General features: G+C 50.9%; 1 protein-coding gene across 3 annotated transcripts in view; it reads right to left on the bottom strand.

Annotated features, from left to right (window-relative positions):
* Positions 1 to 20,488, bottom strand: part of RAF1 (Raf-1 proto-oncogene, serine/threonine kinase) — a 44,433-nt gene extending 23,945 nt beyond the window's left edge. For 2 of the 3 annotated variants that reach the window (XM_071550960.1, XM_071550958.1), the window contains exons 1-2: positions 19,910 to 20,010; positions 6,196 to 6,251 (exon numbers count right to left, since the gene is read on the bottom strand). The gene's annotated coding sequence lies outside the window, so the exon portion shown is untranslated. Of the gene's footprint in view, positions 1 to 6,195; positions 6,252 to 19,909; positions 20,011 to 20,409 lie in introns of those variants that run through there. The other variant, XM_071550959.1, reaches the window with a different exon arrangement.
* Positions 20,489 to 24,508: the final 4,020 nt, after the last annotated feature.

The raw sequence follows: 24,508 nt of genomic DNA on the forward strand, positions 1-24,508 counted from the left end.
AACTGAGGAATACAACAAAGTCCACCCCATACAGGCAGCTACAAGGCCATCTACAATTCATAAGCACTGCCCACTGCCAGGCACCAAAAAGGGGAAACACAAGTTATGTGCAGTTCAACAACCGCACAGTGGACGTGGCAGCTGAAGCAGTAACTGGGTGGATGGCAGCAATAAAAACAGAGGGGAGATAAAGTGTTAGGTGGGAGGGGAAAGGTGAAACCCAGACAGCTGGTTCTCTTTCCTCCTCTTGACTTACACCCCATGGAAACCCCTGTTTCAGCCTCCCAGACACCACAGGAAGGCAGAGGAGCCCAAAGGGAGAGGCTGAGCTAAGGACCAGCAGGGCAGCCACCGAAATTCCCTGCGGAGCTGCACTGATGGCACTCCAATGTCACAGCCTTTATAGGCAATATCTTGACATGCTGCCAACATTTCCTGAAAAATTCCAGAGAAAACAGGAAATGACAAGGAACTCAAACTTGTGCTTTGACAGAAGGTACATTTCAAACCTAAGAAGGTACTTCCCTGCTCTGCAGGTGCTCTCTGTCCTGGACATGGAGGTCCCACTGCACACTGAGACAGCCTGAGGGGAGGACAGGGATCCCAGCCCAGCCCGCGGGGCAGGGGGGATCCCAGCTCACACCCCGGAGCAGGGGGGATCCCAGCTCACACCCCGGAGCAGGGGGGATCCCAGCTCACACCCCGGAGCAGGGGGGATCCCAGCCCAGCCCCTGGGGCAGGAGGGATCCCCTGGAGCGCACACAAACCTGCCAGTGGCCTGAGGGTGGAGGGGCAGGGGAGATGAAAGGGAAGTTTAGCAGATATTCCCATGGGGATGCACAGGGAATCCCTGATGGGAAGCTGATCAGAACATCCCTCCTGAGGGCCAGGAGGCTCCAGGGCCTCCCAGGCACCTCCTCACCTGGCCAAGCACAGCCTGCCTGGGAACTCTTCAGCTCTGACTGTGCTCATCTTCACTTCTCCAGCCTCATTCCAAATCAGTATCATGGAAGAAGAGACAGTCACAAAAGCTGCTTCTTAGGAAGCAATTTAGAAATGAATGGCACCTTTTCCCTGCCCTCTGGCAGAGAGAAAGGTTAAAAATTGTATGGATAGACACAAACCCATCCACCTGAAGAGCAGTTCACTGTACACACAGGAAGAGGTAAGAGGAGCAGCATGGCCAGCTCTGAACTGACTGAAAAATAACATCTAACAACACAACCCAACACTGCACACACTGAACACTGAACCAGGCACAGCAGCAGAACACAACAGTCTGGCACAGGACACAGCCTGGAGTCCTCCTTTCCTCAGCAGGTACTTCATGTGAAGGGCACAGCCCACCCTTCACAGTCCTGTGACCTGTGCCCTGGCATCGATCTGTGCATTTATTTTGGGTGTTTTGATCCAGCAGCCATTGATTAAAGGCATTTTTACTGAAACTACATTAGTTTACTCCAACTCCCCAAGATCCACAGCAACTCACTGCAGTGAACAGTTGTATGATGTGTTTTAGAGAGAAATTTCATTTTTGACAATGATGCTCTCATAAATATATTATTCTTGGTTTGTCCATTCCAGAAAAACCATCTTCCCTTCCTTTAAATGAGATACCATCGTGTTTCTCCAACACAACCATTACCAGACACTGGATTTGTGCTTATGCCATGCTCAAATAATCCACTGCCACTCCAATGTTTTCATCCATCTTTCTAAAAATTTTCCTTTAAAACATTTCTCCCTGTAGCTCTTCACTTTCATCACAATGACTTCAAACAGCCAGTCCACAACTGAGAAACTGCACCTGCAGCACTCAAAGATACTTTAAGATACTGAAGGGTATCAGACTTCTTGTGGATCCAGGACTACAGGGGGCTGATACTCACTGGTTTCATATCAAAGGTTCAGTCTGAGGAGAAAAATGATGTCACCTATTCCTCCAAGTCCCACAGGAATACTGCACACTGTGACCAAGGTGGCACTTTTCATGAGATCAGATTCTGATCATTCATTAGTTGAAGGAGCACTAAAACCAAAGGCACAGAACGGCCACGGACTGTGCACAAAACTGACAGAACAAATTCCTGGAGATCAGTCACTCATCCCACTCAATGCACTCGTCAGTCCCTCAAATTCAAAAGGCACTTTCAGTTAGTTGAACATTTTCCATTACTAGGGAAAAGTGTTTAGTCTGAACTGTTAAAATTTCAGTCTCCCTCCCTAAGAAATGCCAAAACTTTAAAGGTCACAGGATACAGAGCTAAACTCCTCTCTTGGGTACCCTGCCCTTTCTTTTTTTTCCTGAAACAAACACCAAAAGCTGTTAGAAAAATGTAAAAGCAGTTCCCCAACACACACGTTTTATCCACATGAGTAACAGTCACATTCCCATTTAGTGAAATACCCCTACAAAGGCCATCACAGGACAAAGACGGGGGCCATTTCAAACCCAACACTTTTGTTAGTAAATATAAGCCTGAGGAGCTGCTTCTATGAAAAGTTTTCATCTCTGACACAAAACGATCACAACACATTTAACTGTGGCCTTTCCTCCTCCATATGGTGATTAGTGATTGATCTAACACTGCCTGGGTGACCAGCTGTCTGGGGCAGAAACAGAAACCCACACCAACCAAACACCTACTGTGACACACGGGACTTTTTCAGGCAGCTTTTCAGAGCACTAGAAGACAAACATTCCTGTATTAATTAATAGAGCTGTGATCCATGCAAACACAAATGCAGGGCATCAGTCTGGGTCAGTTTAACAGCCCAACCAAATCTTTCCTTCGTTAATTACAGGGTTGGTGTTTTTCCTTTGCGTGTCCCTCACTGTGAGAGGTGGATGCCAAAAACCAAACTCCTCCCCAGCACAACCGACAGAAATTAAAAATTAACAGAAGGAAACGTCAGTGTTCAGGGAAAAAAGCAGAACAAAACCAACTGATACTGAAGCACGTAATTTTGGCCTCAGCTGTTCTGATCTTGGAAGTGTTTTTTCTCTCATCTTTCCCTTTTCTCACAACTATTCCCTTCTCAGTCACCACTTCAGCCGTTCTGTTGTAACTTTGAAGTATTTAAGGATAAAAATAGCCCTGGTCTTGCAGCACTTGGGCTCTACAGTAGGGAGGGCACAAGCAACACAACTCTCAGCCTGATGTGCCTGATTTACAAGATAATGCCTTTTTAAATTTAAAATAACTGTCAGAGTGAAGCTCTGGCTGTCAAGCACAACCCGACCCAACCCTGGCTCCAAGGGCTGTGCTTTGGGCTCTCCCTTGTGGGATCTGTCACCCAAACCTTGTGCACCTTTGGCCTTCCCTGTGCCTGCTCTCCCTGTTCATTAAACAGCCCCAAGACACTTTCCCCAGGCATTTTTCAGGTTTGGTTTATCCTTTCCAGACAAATTATTCCCATTTCAGTCACCCATTTCTGACCACACAACGTTTGTATGGTGGTCAAATGCAGAGCTCTGAGTTTCCCTACAAACCTGAATTCCTGCATCAGAGAACCAGGAGCACTAAAAGAGGGATAGAGAATCCAAATCCTTCCCTTTCCCAAAGCAAAAAAAAGCAATCTCCTGCAAAAAGAAAAATGCAACAGGTTTTTCCCAGTAATAATGTTTTTAAACTGTAGTTATGTACAGCTGCTGAGACTACAGAGACTGACAAAAAGGTTCATAAAACTGCTACAGAAACACCTTTAAAAGGAAAAAGCAAGCAAGGAAAGCACACAGATGTTGCACATGCATTTTGTACCAGTTCTGCCACAAAGCACCACAACTATGTCATGGAGTAAAACCTCCACCTTTTGTTTAGTATAATGTTTTGTCATCTTTTTATCTAATGTGCTCTTAACATGCAGACTATTAATGCTGAAGTGACATGCAAAACATTCTCCTTTTTTAACCTGGTAAATTCAAACACATTGCCAGAAACAAAGAGCATCCTGAACACTGCTGTCCTGGATCTGATTGTGTCAGAATCACATCATGTGACACTTGGACTTCTTGTTTCCTCATCATGCTAAATCCCTCACAAGGGAACTCTCCCCAGACAGGTTTGCAGACCAGGTAGCAGTGGGGCTGTGAGAGTTTTCTCTTTACACAGACAGGCCACTGGCCAAGCCTTTCCTGCCCCAGGTCCCTCAATCAGCTGCACACACGGCCCCAGCCACGTGCCCATTTGCATTCTGCACTTGCTCAGGCTCCAGTTGTGGCAGGGCTGGAAGGCCCAGCCCGTGTTTGTGGCCGCCTGGAACTCGGCCACTCTGCAGCAAGGACGGCAGAGCTACTCAAATGTCAGCACTGCACCAAATGCCCTTCCCACACGAGTTCCCAAGGGTGAAACAAACAGTGACTGAGAACCTCAGCACAGAGAATTCCTGGCTCTGTTCTCCTTCAGCTGCGTGCAGTGACTGAGGCACCACGGCTGGGCACACACCAGCCCTCACACCAACCCCAGCCCTGCTGGAAGCACAGCCTGGGAATGCCAGAGAGGTGCTGGGGCTGCAGCCCCCCGAGCTGGGCAGTGCCCCGGGGGGTGTATCAGAGGCTGCTGGAGCCCCAGCCCCCACCCCGAGCTGGGCAGTGCCCCAGGTGGTGTACCAGAGGCTGCTGGAGCCCCAATCACTCCTCAGTGCCCCAGGTGGTGTATCAGAGGCTGCTGGAGCCCCAGGCCCCCCTCAGTGCCCCAGGTGGTGTATCAGAGGCTGCTGGAGCCCCAGGCACCCCTCAGTGCCCCAGGTGGTGTATCAGAGGCTGCTGGAGCCCCAGGCACCCCTCAGTGCCCCAGGTGGTGTACCAGAGGCTGCTGGAGCCCCAATCACCTCTCAGTGCCCCAGGTGGTGTATCAGAGGCTGCTGGAGCCCCAGGCACCCCTCAGTGCCCCAGGTGGTGTATCAGAGGCTGCTGGAGCCCCAGGCACCCCTCAGTGCCCCAGGTGGTGTATCAGAGGCTGCTGGAGCCCCAGGCACCCCTCAGTGCCCCAGGTGGTGTATCAGAGGCTGCTGGAGCCCCAGGCACCCCTCAGTGCCCCAGGTGGTGTATCAGAGGCTGCTGGAGCCCCAGGCACCCCTCAGTGCCTCAGGTGGTGCTGGCCCTGTCCCTGCAGAGCCCCAGCCAGGGCTGAATCCTCTGCACAGCCAGCAGGGTGGGCAGGGGGGCGGCTCCTCCAGGGCTGCTTTAGGCCAATACACTGAGTTTATACAATGTGGGCCAGAACCAGCCGTGCCATGTGTGCCAGCAGTGGGATCCCAAGAGCTTGGGCATGGAAACAGGGTACAGACGATGGGAGAACAGGGCAGAGGGGCAAGGAGACCAAGAGACACCTTTCTGAGAAGGTAAAACAAATTACTCTCCCTTACATTTTATAATGCAGTGCACCTGGGAATAATTTAACATAGCATACCTTTCTGTAGCAAGAACTGTATCTAACATGATAACTGCTTGAGTATTTTAGCTACAAACTGCATGGACAGCTCTAATAACTTTATTGTATTGGTTTCCATGCACCAGTATTTGCAAAGAAACCTGCATAAAATGGCAAATAAAAACTGAATGTGCCTAAAAAGTAAAGACTGTATACAAGCAAACCCACTTAGACTATGTCAAATATTTACTAAATTACTGTGTCCTGAGAGCCTCCAAAAAAATTATGCTCCATTTTTACTCCATCTTACATTATCTTACTAAATACATCCAAGAAATTACAGTTCTGGTTTGGGTGGGTTTTTATTTATTTAACACAGTGCCATAACAGACTTTTTGTTTCAGAGACAGAGTTCCAAGATAATGTCACAGACATGATTTACTTTAGGTCTGGGTTGTTCACCACAGACCTGCAGTTGTGTGGAAGGGCAATTTGGAGAAGACAGGCAAATATCAAGGTCTAAAGATCTAAACTAAGGGCTTTTCCCCTGCACAATAAATACCCATGGAGACTGACTGCAGTAAGAGCTGAAGTCAAACACACACTTCTGACAAAGCAAACACTGAAGCAACTGTAGGTGCCCTATCAATTTTGGGGGATTTTTCAAAAACCAAAAAGGGAATTTTAGCAGCAGTGCAGGAACACAAGCACAGGGTTTGGCTGAGCAGTTTCCTTTCCCCCAGGAAAGGTCCAGGCACCTCAGAATAAGTAACGAGGCAGGGTAAGGAGGCAGGGAAAGGCAAGAGGAGAAAGTTATTCATACCTTTAGTTTTCCTTTAAGAGAATGAAGTCCTATGACAAAAGGATGAAGCACATCATCTGTGGAAGGTAACAGAGAAACAGAACACAATTACTATTTCAAAATAAAACTTATACACATGCACTCCATGCCAAACGAGTGGCAAAAACCATATTTTGTGAATTGCATCACTGATAGAGTTAAATTATCACCCTTCTTATGTCAGAGTTCCAGGGCCTTCCAGTATTTTACACTGCAATATTTTCCCCCCTTTCAGTGTAATGAGGCAGTGCCCAAGGCCAGGCTGCACCACAACCAATGCCACCCAGTTCAACACTGTCATTACTACTCAAGAACATTAAAATCTTCCACAGCTGAAAACTACCTACAGTACAGATTAGGTTGAAACCTTTTTTCTCACACATCAGTTCCTCATTTCTACCAAAACACCTCGGTGACTCACAGATGTTGACAAACCTTGGATACAAAACAAACAAACAGCAACAAAGGAGCTAAACCTCTGCAGGCTCTCTCTGTGTTTCATGTGCACTCACTGCAGGAGCAACCCCAGCTTTCGACATCTGCCTTTGTATGAAAGAAAACAAAGCACATGTAACAAAAAAAAAAAAAAAGAAAAAATCAAGAAGAGAGTTTTTATTGTGAGCTCACTTTTGGTTAGAAGTATCCTCTCTGCTGGAAAGGGCAGGTGGGAAAAAACTAAAATGAATAAACAAAAAAAAGTTGCAATGATTTTACCCAAGACAGCAAACTCCCAAAAACTAACAAGAAAGCAGAAGGATGCTCTGGGACCTCCACCCTGAGCCACTTAGTCATTTCAGATTAAAAACCTGCAGCCTGAACTGTGCCTTTACCTGCTCACCAACCAGCACAGCTCTCTCCAACATTCTGGAATGTGACACAAACAACACTGGGCATATGATTTCCAACATGAGAAAAGCTAAGCAGGGAGAGTGCAGAAAAAGGAGGAAGGAATTCTGCCTTCTGCACACCAGAGGAAAAGCTGAGCTCTTTAGCTGTGACCCAGCACAGCAGAGGACAATGAATCCAATCAGCATGGCAGATAATGCTGCATGGAAGAGGGTAACAAACTGATGGGGAAGGGAGAGACTTTGTGGAACATAAAGCCAAAGCATTTTATTGTAAAATCAGCCAGAAGAAAAAAGATTCTCATACAGAAGTCAAGAAGGCACAGCAAAAACCAGTGATGGCTTAAAGGAGCAGCAGGTACAGCATTTCTACCTGCAACCAAAGCAATTACTGTAAGGGAGAAAAAATTACATGTTTTTCCTGACAGATATGACACGTGACAAAAATATCAGTTAGAACACTTGCCAACAGTACAAGGAAGGTTTAAGGGAAAGAGGTGCCAAAAATACCAGCTGTTTTAGCAGATGTGAGACTCAATTGCAGCTGAGGTGCACAATTGTTCAGCAAAGACAATGGTAAAGCCAAGGGAGCAGAACAGCACTCTGAGTGGAGGAAGTTTGGCTCTTTTCCACCGAGCTGTCTGTGGAGCAGGAAGAGCAGCAAGGGAAGCAGCTGCCCTGGGAGGGCAGTGCCCAACCCACCCCACTGTCACTGATCCCACCACAGTGCCAACCACAGCCTGCTCTGCTACAGATACACCCCAGTGCAGAGCCAGCCACAGCACAGGCCTGAGGGCTGTGCCTCAGTGTGGCCAAGTCACTTCGGAACCAGACGCTTATGGGTTTAGGAAACTGGACAACAGTCTGTTCAATATATGTGTATTTAACATATGTAACATCTGCCTGTGACACCTCTGCAGCCCAGCCCAGTGTCACACCGTCACCTCACTCCTGTCATCTCACTCCTGTCACACCGCCACCTCACTCCTGTCACACCGCCACCTCACTCCTGTCACCTCACTCCTGTCACACCGTCACCTCACTCCTGCCACCTCACTCCTGTCACACCTGCCACCTCACTCCTGTCACACCGTCACCTCACTCCTGCCACCTCACTCCTGTCACACCTGCCACCTCACTCCTGCCACCTCACTCCTGTCACACCTGCCACCTCACTCCTGTCACACCTGCCACCTCACTCCTGCCACCTCACTCCTGTCACACCTGCCACCTCACTCCTGTCACACCTGCCACCTCACTCCTGCCACCTCACTCCTGTCACACCTGCCACCTCACTCCTGTCACACCTGCCACCTCACTCCTGTCACACCGTCACCTCACTCCTGCCACCTCACTCCTGCCACCTCACTCCTGTCACACCTGCCACCTCACACCTGCCACCTCACTCCTGTCACACCGTCACCTCACTCCTGCCACCTCACTCCTGTCACACCGTCACCTCACTCCTGCCACCTCACTCCTGTCACACCTGCCACCTCACTCCTGCCACCTCACTCCTGTCACACCTGCCACCTCACTCCTGTCACCTCACTCCTGTCACACCTGCCACCTCACTCCTGTCACACCTGCCACCTCACTCCTGTCACCTCACTCCTGTCACACCGTCACCTCACTCTTGTCACCTCACTCCTGTCACACCGTCACCTCACTCTTGTCACCTCACTCCTGTCACACCGTCACCTCACTCCTGTCACCTCACTCCTGTCACACCGTCACCTCACTCTTGTCACCTCACTCCTGTCACACCGTCACCTCACTCCTGTCACCTCACTCCTGTCACACCGTCACCTCACTCCTGTCACCTCACTCCTGTCACACCGTCACCTCACTCCTGTCACCTCACTCCTGTCACACCGTCACCTCACTCCTGTCACCTCACTCCTGTCACACCGCCACCTCACTCCTGTCACCTCACTCCTGTCACACCGCCACCTCACTCCTGTCACCTCACTCCTGTCACACCGTCACCTCACTCCTGTCACCTCACTCCTGTCACCTCACTCCTGTCACACCGTCACCTCACTCCTGTCACCTCACTCCTGTCACCTCACTCCTGTCACACCGTCACCTCACTCCTGTCACACCGTCACCTCACTCTTGTCACACCGTCACCTCACTCCTGTCACACTGTCACCTCAGTCTTGTCACCTCACTCCTGTCACCTCACTCCTGTCACACTGTCACCTCAGTCTTGTCACCTCACTCCTGTCACCTCACTCCTGTCACACTGTCACCTCAGTCTTGTCACCTCACTCCTGTCACCTCACTCCTGTCACACTGTCACCTCAGTCTTGTCACCTCACTCCTGTCACCTCACTCCTGTCACACTGTCACCTCAGTCTTGTCACCTCACTCCTGTCACCTCACTCCTGTCACACTGTCACCTCAGTCTTGTCACCTCACTCCTGTCACCTCACTCCTGTCACACTGTCACCTCAGTCTTGTCACCTCACTCCTGTCACCTCACTCCTGTCACACTGTCACCTCAGTCTTGTCACCTCACTCCTGTCACCTCACTCCTGTCACACTGTCACCTCAGTCTTGTCACCTCACTCCTGTCACCTCACTCCTGTCACACTGTCACCTCAGTCTTGTCACCTCACTCCTGTCACCTCACTCCTGTCACACTGTCACCTCAGTCTTGTCACCTCACTCCTGTCACCTCACTCCTGTCACACTGTCACCTCACTCCTGTCACACCTGCCACCTCACTCCTGTCACCTCACTCCTGTCACACCGTCACCTCACTCCTGTCACCTCACTCCTGTCACCTCACGCCTGTCACACCGTCACCTCACTCCTGTCACCTCACGCCTGTCACACCGTCACCTCACTCCTGTCACACCGTCACCTCACTCCTGTCACCTCACTCCTGTCACACCGTCACCTCACTCCTGTCACCTCACTCCTGTCACACCGCCACCTCACTCCTGTCACACCGTCACCTCACTCCTGTCACCTCACTGCTGTCACACCACCACCTCACTCCTGTCACACTGTCACCTCACTCCTGTCACCTCACTCCTGTCACACTGTCACCTCACTCCTGTCACCTCACTCCTGTCACACCGTCACCTCACTCCTGTCACCTCACTCCTGTCACACCGTCACCTCACTCCTGTCACACCGTCACCTCACTCCTGTCATCTCACTCCTGTCACCTCACTCCTGTGACACCGTCACCTCACTCCTGTCACACCGTCACCTCACTCCTGTCACCTCACTCCTGTCACACCGTCACCTCACTCCTGTCACACCGTCACCTCACTCCTGTGACACCGTCACCTCACTCCTGTCACCTCACTCCTGTCACACCGTCACCTCACTCCTGTCACCTCACTCCTGTCACACCGTCACCTCACTCCTGTCACCTCACTCCTGTCACACCGTCACCTCACTCCTGTCACCTCACTCCTGTCACACCGTCACCTCACTCCTGTCACCTCACTCCTGTCACACCGTCACCTCACTCCTGTCACCTCACTCCTGTCACACCGTCACCTCACTCCTGTCACCTCACTCCTGTCACACCGTCACCTCACTCTTGTCACCTCACTCCTGTCACACCGTCACCTCACTCCTGTCACACCGTCACCTCACTCCTGTCACACCGTCACCTCACTCCTGTCACACTGTCACCTCACTCCTGTCACACCGTCACCTCACTCCTGTCACCTCACTCCTGTCACACCGTCACCTCACTCCTGTCACACCGTCACCTCACTCCTGTCACCTCACTCCTGTCACACCGTCACCTCACTCCTGTCACCTCACTCCTGTCACACCGTCACCTCACTCCTGTCACCTCACTCCTGTCACACCGTCACCTCACTCCTGTCACCTCACTCCTGTCACACCGTCACCTCACTCCTGTCACCTCACTCCTGTCACACCGTCACCTCACTCCTGTCACCTCACTCCTGTCACACCGTCACCTCACTCTTGTCACCTCACTCCTGTCACACCGTCACCTCACTCTTGTCACCTCACTCCTGTCACACCGTCACCTCACTCCTGTCACACCGTCACCTCACTCCTGTCACACCGTCACCTCACTCCTGTCACCTCACTCCTGTCCCACCGTCACCTCACTCCTGTCCCACCGTCACCTCACTCCTGTCCCACCGTCACCTCACTCCTGTCCCACCGTCACCTCACTCTTGCTGTTTCCTCCACTTTTCACTACAAATACTTTGGTAAATACAGCACTTTGTCACTGGCATTGCTGAAAATCCATTCCCAGAAAAAAAACATTTCCTACTGTGTGAAGGAACTTAAAAATTGATCCAGATCACCCAGGCCTTCCAGAAGCTCTGCCAAAAACCTCCTACAACACTTGTTCCTGGGCTACACTCTTAATCCCCACCTCTAAAAACCACACTGCCCATTTAAAGTCTCCACACGAGAAACTGAGAAAGACAAAACAAGCAATATGCAAAAGAACCAAAGATGTAAAAAAAAACACCCTCTCTGCCAGACAAAAAATATCCAAATTTTTGCAGTTACAGTGGCAGTACTATTTGTGGTGACAGAAGAAAAATATTTTCAATGTAAAACAATTATAGTCTTAATCTGCCCAACAGTTTTACTGAAAATTTTCTTTAGAGCATTTCTGCAAAACAAAATCATTGCAGGTACTGTCCTGTAATTCAACATCACAAGGGCAGATCTTACTGGAATAGGTAAAAATAGCACCAGTGAACATGCCAAAGGACAGTCTTTCCACTGCAGGGCCAGTGCTGAGATTGCAACATCAGCTGGCTCTCTTTTTATAACCTCCTGATTGCCAGTGAACAGTTACACACAGTCTCTTAGAAGAGTTGAGAAAGCTCAGAGCAAGCCCGGGCCCTGTCCTGGAACTGCAATCACTGCCCTGTGTCTCTGACACAGCCCCTGGTGCAGCACTTTGTGAGTGGCTGTGCCAGCTTTGTTGTACCTGCCCCAGAGTGCCCAGCACAGGTGGGGACAGAACGCGGGGCAGGGATTGGCTTTGTCACATGTCACGTCAAGCTGGGGCCTGGCACACTCTGCTGCTGCTTTGAGCTGCTCAGTCTGCTCCACTTTCACAGCCACACAGGAGCCAGCCAGCCAGCCCATCCATCCACCCCTCCATCCATCCCATTCCTCCATCCATCCCATCCCTCCCATCCATCCATCCATCCATCCCTCCCATCCACCCCGTCCCTCCATCCATCCATCCCATCCATTCACCCCATACATCCCATCATTCCATCCCACCCATCCCATCCCTCCATCCTCCCCAGAGGTGCCCTGCCCAGGCTGCAAACTTCAGGCACCACTCACTCCCAGCACCTCCATCCACACGGGTTTCTCCCTGTCTCCACACAGAGTAACAACTATCCCAACAGGAACATTTCCACTGGTGATCAAACCAGGACAGAAATGTTGTGTCACTGGCAGGTTCACGCCGCACAAAGGGTATTCCGGTGGTGCAAAGGAGAGCACTCTGGACTCTGAATCCCAAGGACCTGAGTTCCAGTCTCAGTGGGACCATCCCCTGGCAGTTCAATCCCTCCCTGCCATCCCATCCCGTCAGATCTCGGATGCTCAGCAGGGTCAGCCCGGTCAGTACCGGGGGCTGTGACAGTCCCAAGGACTTCCCTGTCACTGTCCAAGCTGGCTCGGCCGTGGCAGATGGACCTCAGGACTGAAACGGTGGGGCCAGTTCTGCTCACCCTGTGCCTCACCTGAACAATCCCCTGCGCAGGCTGGAAGGGCACGTGGGGAGAGCCCTGCCCAAAGCTGCGTTCTGAAGTCTGGCCGTACACACGGACACGCCCCGCAGCCCCAGCCGGACTGCCGGGTGACCCAAATCCCTCAGCTCTCTAACCGGGGTCCAGGGAAAGCCGTGCCTTGCCCACTCCAACACCACCAACAGGTCTGTGCCTGCCCCAGCCCAGGGATGGGGCTGACTGGACACAGCTCTCCAAAGTCACTGGGCACTGAGACAGGGAGGGAGAAGCCATAAAAAGGCAGGACATCCCTTTGCTTGCACAGGTGCTCTTACACTGCTCTCCTTCAGTCTAAGAACAACTGAATTAGCATCAACATATTCAACTCCCCTCAGACCTGGAAGTGCTGGAATAACCAAGAGTTTGTTATTTGCACACAGTGGCCCCAGCACTGTGTGGCTCTGCAGAGAACACAGACAGGTCTGATGCAAAATCAGAAGTAGAGAGTTTAGACACTTTTGCCACATTTCACGTGTGAGTTTGACCATACAGGTTTTACAAAAAAACCATTCAATTAGAACAGAAATACATAAATAAAGAATAGTTTAATAATAAATAAAAAATTGAAAGTATTTCATTGAGGTTTGTGCAATAGATCAGACCTGAAGGAATTAAAATTCTATCTGAAATTATTGAAATAGGGAAAACATTAACCCAACAGTAGTCTTGGATTTAACTTTCTACACTAAAGTTTAAAAAACACCCAACTGCTATTTATCCAAATACACCTTTTCAGCTAAAAGCTGGAGAGGTGATTACAGGTTCTCTCATCTCCACATTAAGTGGAATTAAAATCCACTTTATTTTTATTTCTACAAGAAACTTTTTAATCATTGTACTTTCTATGAAAATCACTTGAGAATAACATAACTAGCTTTTTTGGGTAGTAATAAATGAGGATTTTCTTCTTAAATTAAAATATGAACAACTAGTATTTCTTCTTCACAGCAACATTTCCACCACTGCAGCTTCCAGTCCAATGGCCCTCCTACCTTTGCTGAATTCTGTGCAGGACTATCCCTCTGTATTCCCACATTTCTGTAACAATCCATGCAAACAGAGGGCACAGGTGCCTTCACCTGCCTCACTGCACTCCTGCAGTTTCACCCAGAAACTTAGGTAAAATCTCACATGTAGTTTCTTCTATACAGGGAAGACCAGAATAAAGCAAAAGTAATTGTAATTTGCTCATCTCTTCCACAGGCAGCAATTGAATAGAGAGCAGCACCTTCTGTGGTGTGCTCATAGACTGAACAGACCACTGGAAATGCTGAAGTATGACCTGACTTTGAGCAAACACTCTAAAGTGATCAAGACTAGAATAAGAAAGTGGAATATCCAAAAATGAGCACAACTTACTAATACAGCTGACAGGGAGCTACACTGGGAGCAATGACTGGCAAAATAAAAGACATTACAGAAAAAGACACATTCATCCTATGTTAAAAATTTTTCAATGTATAGAATCACAGAATATTCTGGGTTGGAAGGGACCCATACCTTACCTGTTTTCCCTCTATTTTAAGGTATTAGAGACATATTTATTCTAGTTGTGCACTGCCCTGCACCTCCCTCTTGCTAAACCCTTGCTTGGTGTTCCTAAAACCCTCAAAACTTCAGCTTGTTCTATAGGGAAAAAATTTCTGTAACAGAAAACTCTAATGGGGGCTCTGAGCCATTTTTCAAAGCCCGAGCCTCTGAGCCAGCTTTAATTAATCTGTTTAACCCCAGTCCACACCCAGCTGCAAGTCAGTGAAGCACCTCCCTCTGCTTGAGAACTAAAAATACGGCGCGGCTCAGCTGCTGTTCCCGATGATACTCCGCGTTTCCATCGGAATGCCCCAGCAATTACGGCCCGTTCGGCAGCTGCTGGTCAAACTGAAGGGCTGCAGGGCAAACCAACAGCACCGAACGCTGCAGTACGAAGGAAGCGATGCAGCCCCGAGAGGAACGGGCAGCGCTCCGGTATCAGCTCGGCATGTGCGGAGCGGCACCGACACCGGGCAAAGCAACACGAACGGGGCTCGGAGCAGCTGCAGGTCGAGGTCCGATCCGCAGAGCCCTCAGACAGGGCAGAGAAAGCACGGCAGACCACTTACACACTCCCCCCAGGCAAGGACTACCTGCAAGGCAGTGCTGAAACTCCTCTGCCTGAAGTTAAGCCCAGTTAGTTTTGAAGTCACCGAGCTCTGCTGCTGCGGGTCTGCAGGCGGGATGTGCCTCTGGAGCGGGCACGGGAGCAACAGAATGTGTGTGTGTGTCTGTGTATCTGTATGTCTGTCTGTATATCTGTATGTCTGTGTGTGTGTCCGTGTGTGTGTGTGTCTGTCTGTCTGTCCGTGTGTGTGTGTGTGTGTGTGTGTGTCTCTGTCTGGGTGTGCTGGGTGGGTGGGTCTGTGTCTGTATATCTGTCTGTGTGTCTATCCGTGTGTGTGTCTGTCTGTCCGTGTGTGTTTGTGTCTCTGTCTGGGTGTGCTGGGTGTGTGTGTGTGTCTGTGTGTGTGTCTGTGTGTCTATCCGTGTGTGAGTCTGTCTGTCCGTGTGTGTGTGTGTCTCTGTCTGGGTGTGCTGGGTGTGTGTGTGTGTCTGTGTGTGTGTCTGTGTGTCTATCCGTGTGTGTGTCTGTCTGTCCGTGTGTGTGTGTGTCTCTGTCTGGGTGTGCTGGGTGTGTGTGTGTGTCTGTCCGTGTGTGTCTGTGTGTCCGTGTGTCTGTCCGTGTGTCTGTGTGTCCCTGTCTGGGTGTGCTGGGTGTGTGTGTGTGTCTGTCCGTGTGTGTCTGTGTGTCCGTGTGTCTGTCCGTGTGTGTCTGTGTGTCCGTGTGTCTGTCCGTGTGTGTCTGTGTGTCCGTGTGTGTCTGTGTGTCCGTGTGTCTGTCCGTGTGTGTCTGTGTGTCCGTGTGTTTGTCCGTCTGTGTCTGTGTGTCCGTGTGTCTGTCCGTCTGTGTGTCCGTCTGTGTGTCTGTACCACAGCACACCTGCCCTGCCAGCAAACCCACCCTGCTGTTCTCCACAAATCCAGCTTTTTTCCCCCCAAATCTCAGCTCTACAAAGCTTGTCATTCCCCGTAAGCAGCAAACCCCACTGCAAAATACACAATTCCATCATGTGGCCTGTCACCTAAAACCCTGAAAGAAACACACTTACTGATGTCAACATTCCCCTTATGAATTATCAGTTCTCGTTCTTAGCTCTGGGGCCTCCCCAGACAGTGCTGTGCCCGTGTCCAGGAGCCTCAGAATGGGCCTTGTTTCTCCTGCTCTGCTGCCACTGCAGCGTTTCCGTACACACAAGGACCATTCGCTGTTCAACTGTAAAAGGTCAGCAGCACACGCTGCTGCAATAAAATCAACTCTGTGTAAAACAGATGACATTTACAGTACAAACACAATATTCAACTCAGAGAACAAACGTGCCCCAGCTGCTTTTCAAAGCAAAACTGTTGTTTACAGAAAGCAGTGCACGCAGCCAGAGCCAGCACAGCCCTGAGAATCATGCACAGAACTGGGGCCAAAACAGACTCTCTTTTCAGAAGAAACAAGAACATCACCAAGCATGGCCTGCCCATGCAGAGTAAGTTGTATCTGGTTCTCACTGTCTCAAACCCATGAGCTCATTGCTAAAATACCTCGTTAGTCTGTCATAGTTAGCACTATTACCTGATTTCACAGTATTGTATCAGCTCCTCCAGCTGATTTCTAAAGCTGACCAAATGTTTCCACCACCTCACTCAGCACACTGTGGATGTATTTCAGACCAAAACACACCAAGGGGTTTTGCATAAGCAATTATACAAAATCAATCAAAATCGGTACAATACATATGTCAACATGTCTGTTCACAAATTACTTCTGTGAAACTTCAGGGCTTAAATTACCCGTCTTGAAATTGGGTAACTCACAAGTTTCAATCTTGTTTTGAAGACTTTTGTCACTTCCCCAAATAAAGGTAATTCTGACTTATGCAACTTGATGTTTTTACGAGAAATAGAAGGCTGAGTTCTGTTTCTCTTCACACACATTAGAGACTCTTTAGACATCTGCATTTTTAGGGATGGTGCAGAAACATTTCATGCAAAGCAATAATCCCTTTCAACCATTCCCTTGTTCCAAGCTGGATTGGTAGGAAGTTTTGGAACCCCAGTGCACAAAGCCTTGTCACCCTTGTCCCCAGGCAGCTGGTGGTGGGTGCTCGTGGCCCTGCCCTCCTCCAGCAGCTCTGGGAGAGACCACCTGAACAGTCAGGCACAGGCATGGAGAACATGGAATTCCTGCAGGAGAGGCAGCCAAAGCATGGGAGAATCCTCTCCTCTCCATCAGCCCGGGCAGCACAGCACAAACCCTGGGGAGCACATTCCCTATGAGGAACCCCGGGCCAAGAAAAACCCTCCCCCCTGCCCAGCTGGCCGAGGGGGAAGGACCAGCAACTCCATCGCAGATGGAGGAGGAGGAAAATGCGGAGGGTGTTTCAGTGAAGCAACAGACGATGGGGCAGCAGTTTATACACTGTAACCCAACCTCATGGCTCTTGGTTCCCATCTCCTACAGGAGCTCTGCAACCAACAGCTCTCAATTTAATGTTTCTTCAAACAAGGAAAACTTGGGCTTTCCCCCCTCAACTCCGGGTTTCCCAGCAGTGAAGGAGGAGCCACATAAATAATGTGGGGCAGGAGGGGAGTGCATGTCCCAGAGGAAACTCGTGCTGATTTAGCACTCCAAGAAGTGCTGAGCAACGCTTTCTGTGGGTCATGTTTGTGGTTTATAAAACACGAGCTATTTTAATAAGCTGTAGTAAGTTTAGGCCCTGAGACAGCAGTGACTTCATATGTAATCTGAACAGAATGTGGTGGTGTTAAGGATAAAAAATGGAAAAGGGATTCAACTGGGAAAAAAAGGTTTAAATCTTATTTTGGAAAAAAAAAAGGTGTTTTTCCCATTACTTTCAGGTTTTCTTTCAAAGCAGGTTAGTCAGCAGTGTTGCACAATAAGTTGTCCAGTCCTGGAGATATTAAATATGGCAACAAACCATATGAAAAACACAGTCCAGGTTTCTGAAAGCACCACGGCTCCAACCCAACTATGCCAGTTCACTGCTGGTTTAATAACCTAACATTAAATTGCTTACTGTATTAATTACCCATTTCAGGAACACACACACAGATCCACACAGATCATGATTAACTGTAGCCTTAGGGTTTGCCCACAGAAAATGTTCAAGACAAACCAAACTAAAGCCACTTCCATTCAGAACGGGTGTCACAGCAGAGATTTAACTGAACTGCCTGAAATTACCTCTCCATTCACCCCAACAGTCTCTCCTGCCCCAACACTGCACACACAGAACCAGCATGTCCATCCACACTACACCCCAGTCTGACACAGGGACTGATCCTTTGGGCAGTACCTGCAGCTGAACCTTTCACAAGCAGTAAAATCAAGGGTAGTTCTGGCCAGGTGGGGGTTGGTCTCTTCTCCCAGGCACTCAGCAATAGGACAAGGGGGACTCAAGCTCTGCCAGTGGAAATTGAAGTTGGAGATCAGAAAAAAATTCTTTGCAGAGAGAGAGTAATCAGGCATTGGAATGGGCTGCCCAGAGAGGGGGTGGATTCCCCATCCCTGGAGGTTTTTAACCTGAGATTGGCCATGGCACTGAGTGCCATGATCTGGTAAAGGAACTGGAGTGGACCAAGGGTTGGACTTGATGATCTCGGAGGGCTTTTCCAACCCAATCCATTCTATGGATGTGGCACTGAGTGAGAATCCACCATGTCCACAGAGTGCCCTGGGCTGGTGATCACAGTGGGGTTGGATCAAGGGTTGGACTTGCTGATCTCGGAGCTGCCCCTCCAGCTGCCCCTGAGCACACCCAGCAATGCCCCCGTGACACACCTGGGGTGTCTCTGCCCCAGGGGAGGTCCCTGCTGTCACCCTGGGTGTCTCCTGAAGGCTGAGAAGGAAAAGGAGTCACACAGGCAGGTTATTTGTGTGTGCAGACAAAGAGAGGGCAGAGGCAGCCCTGGCTCTGCAGGAACAGCACGCCTGGAACACCCCAGGAGAAACTGGGACACAAAAGAATCTCACTCCAGTTTGCAAGGGTCCTTTTTTAACTGCATGTAAGTGACAAAAAAAAACCCACCTCGAAATCAAGCAAGCAGCTCAAACCAAAGAATGCCTGAGCAGAGAGCGTTCAGTCGTGCTGATACAACCCAAAGGCATTTTCCATCCCCGCTGCCGCAGGGTCAGGGAGCCCCGCGGGAAGCGCGGCAGGGACAGGGGGATGTCGGGCCAGAGCCCCTACTGCGGGATGGGAGGGCTCTGGGTGCGAGCTGGGGTGGGATGGGATGGGATGGGATGGTCATCCCGTAGGCAGGGCACGGTTCCAGGTGTTCCAGATGCCACTACTCATTCCCCCTGGTTAGGGCAGGGCTCCAGGGGTGTGGGATGTGGCTCTAGGTGTGTAGGATGCTCATTCCAATGCTCATCCCCCTGGACAAGGCAGGGCACGGCTCCAGGTGTGCCAGCTGCCCGTTGCTCTTCCCACCGCGCACAGGGCACAGGTTTTCAGGGGATGACACTGCCCATGGTCCCCGTCCCCGGGCAGGGCCCACTCCGGGGGTGCGGGATGGGATGCTGGGATGCTCACCCCCAGGCAGGGCTCCGGGTGCGGGATGGGATGATGGGATGCTCACTCCCGGGCAGGGCTCTGGGTGCGGGATGGGATGCTGGGACGATGGGATGCTCACCCCCAGGCAGGGCTCCGGGTGCGGGATGGGACGATGGGATGCTCACCCCCCGGGCAGGGCCGGCTCTGGGTGCGGGCGCTCCCCCCGTGCCCCGCTGGCGCTGACAGGCCCCGGCCCGGCCCCTCGGCCCCAGCCCGGCGTTCCGGCCGATCCAGCCGCTCCAGCCTCGGCCCGCCCGGCCCTGCAGCTCCTCCGCGGGCGCTGTCGGGGCCGAGCGCCCTCAGGGCCGAGGCGGCGGCCGGGTCAGCGCGCCCGGGGCCGAGCGCGGAGCGGCGCCGCGGAGGAAGGAGTGCCGCAGAGAGGGGAGCACGGCGAGCTGCCCGCCCTCCCGCTCCGTACCTGCGTGCCGGTCCGTGCCCCCGGTTCGTGGTCCGGTCCGGTCCGTGCCCGGCCGGGCCGCGCCGCTCACAGAAAATGGCGGCCCCGCGCCCAGCAGACATTTATGCCCGCCCCGCGCCCGCTCGGCGCTCCACACGCCGCCCTGCGCAGCCCGCCCCGCCCCGCCCGCCTGGCGGGGAGCGCCGAGCGGCCGATCGGGCCCGCCGCCATTTGGGAGCGACGGAGGCGCTGAGGGAGCGGCGGGGCTGGGGGGGAACCCGAGGGGGAACCAGGGGAGAACCGGGGGGTCCCGGGGCTTCCCGGACGCGTCCTGCCACCGCCGTGCCTGCAGCCGCCCCGGGGACCGGCCTGGCGGGGGCGGCAGAGCGGCCTCCCCTCTGAGCGGCCTCCCCTCAGCCCCCCCCGTCCTCAGCGCCCCGGCCGAGCCCTCCGCAGGGGGACAGTTAATTAGTTAATTACCCAAGCGGGCAGCCCCGCGGGGCACCCCCGGCCCGTCCTACCTGAGCGGAGCGGAGCTCGGTGTGAAGGGCAGAGCAGCGATCCCCAAGGGGCGGTACGAGCTCAGGGGTGGGGTGTGAGCCGGGGCAAGGTGTCTGAGGGGAAATTAAAAAAATAAATAAATAAAAAAGTAGAATAGCGTGCAAGCTGTTCTGGAGGAGACGGGGAACAGCTGTCAGCAGCGATCCGTGTGGAGCCCAGCACGGGCTCCCTGGAAAAGGTGGATACCAGAGGGCTGTGAGGGGCTCCCTGAGCTCGCTCAGCTCAGCCCTGAAAACCTCAGGGCTGCTCATCTAATGGCAAACAGGTAATTTTTCACTCCAAACAGCTGCTGGGACAGCCCCTGCAGAGCAGGGCAACTCTCCTGCCACTGTTTGCACTCACAGGCAGGCAAGTTACGTTAATTGTCAATTAAATAAGCGTTTCTCTAAAAAGAGCCTCCAGCAAATCTCTCACCCTTATTTGGGATTTCTCTGCAGAAGGTTTATCCTGATATAAACCAAGACTCGAGTTCAGCTGAAGTCACAATAAGGAGGCACAGCAAGGGCAGGGGAAGGGCAGCACTGCCGGCCTCTCCTCAGCACCAAAGAAAACCAAACCAACCCAAAACACGGAGAATCTGCAGGTTCTGGTGCCCTCCAGGAGGAGCTGTGGCTGCCAAGGAACAGGAGGCTGGAATGGGAGCTCTGGGGGGGCTGCACCAGCAGGGTCCCTGTCCTTGGAATTCTGGGATTCACAGAAGTGCTGAAAGTTACCCGAGTCCAGTGCAATAAACCCTTCAATTCGGGATATTGATAAAATAAATATTTGTGCTTCCTGGAGCACTCTTTTACAAGACAGACCATGTGGAGAGTCCAGCCTTTCTTTTTAAAAAGAGCTTTTTATTTTCCTCCTCCCCCTGCCATGGGCTCAGACCTACCAAAGAACCCAGAAAATCCAACCCAGACCAAGACACTCTACCAGGGACTAACCATGGCCATGTGATGTGGGACAGAATAGTGCAGACTTTAGCAAAATATGTCAAAGGATCTTAAAATGTTGTAATGTAAAATGTAAGTCCTTGCCCTGAGGAGCTTAAAAAGAAAGAGGGAAAGGAAGGAGGAATATCCACCTCAGGAAAAGGTGAGTTTGACAAAGACCTTTCATGAAGTTTTAAACTTCTTTTAAAAGGGTAGAAGGCTCAAGGCTCGTGAAACAAATAAACACAGATCTGGAGGAAAGGAGCCAAATTTCAGAGATTAAACAATGTGGCACATGCAAAGAAATACAATAATTACAAGAAATAAAAAGAAAAACAACCAAGGAAACGGAGCAAAGAAACCGAAACATTCCAGCACTAAAGGGAAAGGGAAACAAAACTTGAACAGACTTTCCAAAATACACTGAAAATTATCAACATTCCTCCTGAGGCTGAGCTGGTTTGTGCTTGTGATTCGATGTCCAGTGTGTGAGTGTCCAGGTGTTGGACTTTCATTTGTCCAGGCAGAGAATCCAATCTTACATTTTCACTGCCTGAATTGTTTTCTACCTCCATAAAAATGGTCAGAAGGAGAATGGGAACCAGTGGGGTCTGGGGCAGGGCTGAGTCAGGGACAGCCCCCATTGTCTTGGGATATTGGGCCAATCTGCCCAGTGGCTGCAGCCTGGGAATTCATTCCTTCTCCTCCAGTGGATCTCACATGGTTAGAGCCTTCTCAGCTTCCCAGAGAGTGAAAAATGGGAGGGATGATCCTGAGTGACCATCTTCGAGAAGACGGAATACTGAGTGCTAAAAGGGAGCATGTCAGAGTTACACCTCCCACAGTTTGGTGTGTGCAACATTCCTGCATGCCCAGCCTGTTCACCTCCATCATGGGGGGATTCTCAAAAAGCATGAAAGGTATTAAGTGGCATCATTTAACCTTAGTTACATCTTTAGTACACAGAATCACAGAATGGGTTGGAAAAGACCTCCGAGATCATCAAGTCCAACCCTTGGTCCAACTCCAGTCCCTTTACCAGATCATGGCACTCAGTGCCACGGCCAATCTCAGGTTAAAAACCTCCAGGGATGGGGAATCCACCCCCTCTCTGGGCAGCCCATTCCAATGCCTGAGAACTCTCTCTGCAAAGAATTTTTTTCTGATCTCCAATTTCCCCTGGCAGAGCTTGAGCCCGTGCCCCCTTGTCCTATTGCTGAGTGCCTGGGAGAAGAGACCAACCCCCACCTGGACAGAACTTCCCTTCAGGGAGTTCCAGACAGTGCTGAGGTCACCTCTGAGCCTCCTCCAGGCTAAACACCCCCAGCTCCCTCAGCCTCTCCCCACAGCACTTGTGCTCCAGTCCCTTCTCCAGCCTCGTTGCTCTTCTCAGTTGGGTTGGAAGAGACCTCTGAGATCATCAAATCCAACCCTTGATCCAACCCTACGGAGTGCCCTGGGCTGGTGATCACAGTGGGGTTGGATCAAGACGTGGTGGATTCTCTGTCCCTGGAGGTGTTTAAGAGGAGACTCAGTGCCACATCCAATCTCTTTCCTGAACTGAGGGGCCCAGAACTGAACACAACACTCAAGGTGTGGCCTCCCCAAGGCAGAGTCCAGGGGAAGGGTCACTGCCCTGGGCCTGCTGGCCATGCTATTCTTGATCCAGGCCAGGATCCCATTGGCCTTCTTGGCCACCTGGGCACACATGAAATACCTGTGAGCCTCAGAGGAATGAGTAGTAAGAATTAGGAGGGGAATGCTGGCTGGGAAAGAGAAGTGTCCATGCACAGTTTGTTATGGAATTCGGGGATCAGATCTCACTCCCTGACTCATCAAACCAAGGATTGCCACAGACAAACTGCCATTTTACCCCAGGGTTCTTCAGTTTGAGCCCCAGGCAAAAAGCATTGTCTTTCTGTTTTGATTTATTCTACAACTCATGCTCTTATTGTCTCATAAGATTTGTTTTTTAGTAAGAGAACCCTGCTTAGAAAAAAATAAGTGAGATACCAAAGAAGTCCCGTGTACAGAGGCCATAGAAAGTGGCCTTGAACACACAAGCATTGGCAACCTGGAGGAATCTTTGTTATGATGATGCATAAACTATTTATATTTTATCATTCAGCTGAAAGACTTTATTGTTTCCCCATGTCACTAAAGTGTTCAAAGAAGAGGGGTGGAAATATAATTTATAGTTTGGGTTTTTTCATGCTTTGGGAATTCAAATTGCATAAATTACAAGAGGACATATAAAGCTGTTAACAATGCAGTGAACTTGTTTGGCTGGAATGAAAACCATAGCACGGTCTGTCCACAGTCATTATTTTTGCTGCTTTGTCCTGAGCAAATTCTCAAGTTTTTATTTTATCCATATCCAGCTCAAAGTGGTTGCTGTTGGACTGGGACACGGCGTTCCCACTCTGTCCAGCACCAATTCAGCCAAACAGGGAAGCCAAATCTTGGGAGTCTTTCTCTTCCTTATGCAAGTCATCTCCTTCCACACACTGCAGTCCTTATCACTGCTCAGAGACTCACATGTGTGACTTCCCCACTTCCCTGGAAAGGCTGGATGCTGGAAGCAGGTCCATCCAGGCAATTCCTGCCCTTAGGCTGTGAGACAGGGTGTGCAGCCCTGGGATCTCCGACCCCCAGGAGTCCTCCCAGGACCCTTCAGCTGGGCTGAGGTCGAACCATGTGCTCCAGGATACATTCTGGAATACACCCCTCAGGGACTGATGCAGGAAGCAGTAGCAGTGGATATGTTTTTGAATCATTTTATCTGTTCCCTTCCAGGGTCAGGCCCATGGGGTGCTCTGGGGCAGTTCCCGAGGGCTGTCGGGCAGCCCCTCCTGTTGTGTCACCCCCTGGTGACACACACACAGCCCCGAGTGAGGACACTGGGCCATGGTGGCCTCCACAAGGCTGAAACAAGTCTGGCCTCATCTGGTCACTGCTTCATTCTGTATCTAAATTGAACATAGTATTTCCATTTTTTCCTTTCCTCCTTTTCACTGCTTTCATTTAAGGAACATTTAAGCACGAGCTCAAGCTCTGCCAGGGGACATTTAAGTTGGATATCAAGAAAAAAATTCTTTCCAGAGTGCTCAGGCATTGGAATGGGCTGCCCAGAGAGGGGGTG

This window comes from Pithys albifrons, chromosome 3 (genome assembly GCF_047495875.1).
Source record: "Pithys albifrons albifrons isolate INPA30051 chromosome 3, PitAlb_v1, whole genome shotgun sequence".
Lineage (NCBI taxonomy): Eukaryota > Metazoa > Chordata > Aves > Passeriformes > Thamnophilidae > Pithys > Pithys albifrons.